Here is a 2789-nt window from a genome sequence, read left to right on the forward strand (position 1 = left end):
CGGGGTCCGCACGCAGATGTTTGTAAACATTAGGTGGCTTTGTCGTTGCCTGTTTAAAACCCTGCTAACGTCACAAATGGTTTGGTAATTTTTTAATCATGCAAACAAAACTTTGCTTATGTAAGGGGAGCCCCTCAATTGCGCCTTCACACTACTAAAGACATCTCGCCGCAGACTCATCACAGAAATTAGAAGGCTGCGCGATTTATGGTTACTTATATTACAATCACTTTAAGGATGTAAAGTACGTGCTCTGCTTTCGTTTAAAGCATGCGAATGACGTATAACCGTCACTGGCAAACCTATTAAATATGTCAAACGCTGACAGCAAGTATTTTTCTATTCCATAAAATAAACTCCCAAAAAAATATTACCTAGTTTCGAACTGGTGTCAGTGTCAACTTCGAGTAGAACTAATGCAGCCTTGACCACTAGACTATCATAGCAATGACACTCACACTATCCCTGCCTACTAGTTCAATATCAGTTCTATATTAACCCACAGCTGTTGATGCTTTTGAGAACAGTGTTAGAACAACTGGTGACAGTCAGTCTGAAACAGTTACGAGAACATTTCAACGCAATTTGGATGTAAAAGGGTATATACGGGCTGTCTCTTACGATGGAGTATTAGGGCCACTTGATGAAAATAATAAAGACAAACTTTGTTTGAAGTAATAGGACGAGAAGAAATCAATAGGTGAAGATGAAACTGGTTCAAAAACCTGCGGTAGCAATGCCTGCTGTAAATGAGTTAGGAACTTTGTTTTTAAAGAAATTCTTTTCACATAATGCTGTGGAAACACGTTTAATCAGCAAATGAGCTATTTATTGCTATTGTTTCAGTCAGTGTGTAATTTAAATATATCATATGAGGGAGATATGAGAAATAAAAAAAAACAGTCGTTCTTCTAAAAGCTTTTATTTTATTTGCCATGGTTCAACATTTATATTGGCTTTCAGGGGGATCTGTTTTATGGCATCTTGAGATCTATTTCGATCTTCCTTCGGTGATTTTCAAACTCGCAAACTGCACATAAAACCAGCAAGTTTTACGTAATTTACGAGCTCTGTGTCAGCGGTTTTGCAAATATTATTTCACAAAAAGCAACATACAATATTAAAGCAATAAAACGTCTTTCTAGTGAGTTATTCGTGAGATCTTCATGGATAACTTACGGAATCAGATCGTATTTTGCAAAGATTTGTAGTTCTTTAAGTTGAACTTCCTTTCCCAGCTGCCACCACCAGTTATTCTCGCCACCAGTTGTTCTATCACACCGGGACTGTTAGGGTCCGTCTGAAAGCCCCCAAAGTAATTAGTGCTTTCAAAACACGGCCACGTGGCTCCCTGGTCGATCCAGTGAGACTGCAGCGGAAAATGTCCCTATTTCCTCAAAGTTTTTAGGCTCCAACTAGTCGCAGCTCCGTCGGATACCGCCGTAAACAAACATCTGTGCAGCTGTTCCACCAGTGACGTAGTCCACGGGCTGAGCCCGCGCGCGAAACTTCAACTGAGAAGCTGAAGCCATTTTGTTCGTTAAATACAGTAATCTGTATGATGCAGTTAACCCTAACTGATAAACTATACAATCTCCCATCACTTCTCCTTCAGACGCTGCCGTTCAGTTCAAACACACAACATGAGATTAACTTACCAACTTCCTCCTGTGTTGGTCACTTCTTCTTGTACTGGTTTTCCTTTTTCTTCTTCTTTGGTTTAACGGCGGCTGCCAAGCAACGTTGTAGTGTAATACCGCCCCCAGCTGGAGTGGAGTGGAACAGCTTGAATTTGTTAACAAAAAAACAAAATAAACTACAAACTCTAGTTTTGTTCAGCTTTCTTTTTTTATTATTCGTCTTCTTCTTGCATTTTTCCGCCGGTTGTGAACACTGTGAGCTGATTGGGTTCAGATCCATGGATGGTTCTGATGGTACCGGATAAATTAGAACCTAAAAGTCAGTTTTAGGTTGGATATTCATCAGATTCACTTCTGATTCAACAGTGTCTTCTTATGCCATTTGACTGACAGGGAGATGACACTCTGTTCACCTCCAGGAGGAAATGCTGAATGAATGACACATGAGAAACAAAAAATATTTAGCTTCCATGTCATGTGAACTGCTGACCAAAACTGGACAAACAAGACACAGATTTTAATGCATCTCCAATTTGTTATTATGATTATTGATTTTTTTTAATAGCTTCCATGTCATGTGACCCAGTGATGAAAATTGATTTTGAATTCTCCTATCAGACTGGACAAAAACAGAGCCTTAATAGTCCATGGGCCAGATGCCAAAATGTCACAACTTGGTCCATCTCAGGGTGGCAAAGCCTAATGACAATTTTTTTAAAAATATATATGTCTCTAGATCATACTTTGGTATGATAGCCCTTCCAAAGTGGTAGCTTAGTCCTAGTTATCAGCTCATGAAGTTAACAACTGGTGTATGTCTGGTTTAGGCTCATGGTACGAACATTTGTCAAAGGTCTATAAGTGTTTGGTACCATCTTAAAGGGGACCCTCTTGTCTTTCAAAAAAGCCATGTTATGAGTTTCTCTGAGCAAGACAGAAGTCACTGGAGCTCTTTAAACCAAAAATAATACACATTTTCCCACTATTATCCCTTAATACATTTCTTTTTAGCCATGTGGCATCTGGGGACATCAGGGACACACAGGTTAACAGCTGCAATACTCAACAGACTCTAAGAAAATGTATAATATACCCATACTGTCTGCTTATGGGAGGTGATTATGAGCTTGGCCTGTAACCTTAATTGGT

At 39.4% G+C, this 2789-nt stretch overlaps 1 protein-coding gene across 8 annotated transcripts in view; it reads right to left on the reverse strand.

Annotated features, from left to right (window-relative positions):
- Positions 1 to 1718, reverse strand: part of mcm9 (minichromosome maintenance 9 homologous recombination repair factor) — a 35097-nt gene extending 33379 nt beyond the window's left edge. For 7 of the 8 annotated variants that reach the window (XR_005234366.1, XR_005234367.1, XM_017432767.3 and 4 more), the window contains exon 1: positions 1659 to 1718. The gene's annotated coding sequence lies outside the window, so the exon portion shown is untranslated. Of the gene's footprint in view, positions 1 to 1179; positions 1446 to 1658 lie in introns of those variants that run through there. The other variant, XM_037981069.1, reaches the window with a different exon arrangement.
- Positions 1719 to 2789: the final 1071 nt, after the last annotated feature.

The sequence above is a fragment of the Kryptolebias marmoratus genome, linkage group LG17 (genome assembly GCF_001649575.2).
Source record: "Kryptolebias marmoratus isolate JLee-2015 linkage group LG17, ASM164957v2, whole genome shotgun sequence".
Taxonomy (NCBI): Eukaryota; Metazoa; Chordata; class Actinopteri; order Cyprinodontiformes; family Rivulidae; genus Kryptolebias; species Kryptolebias marmoratus.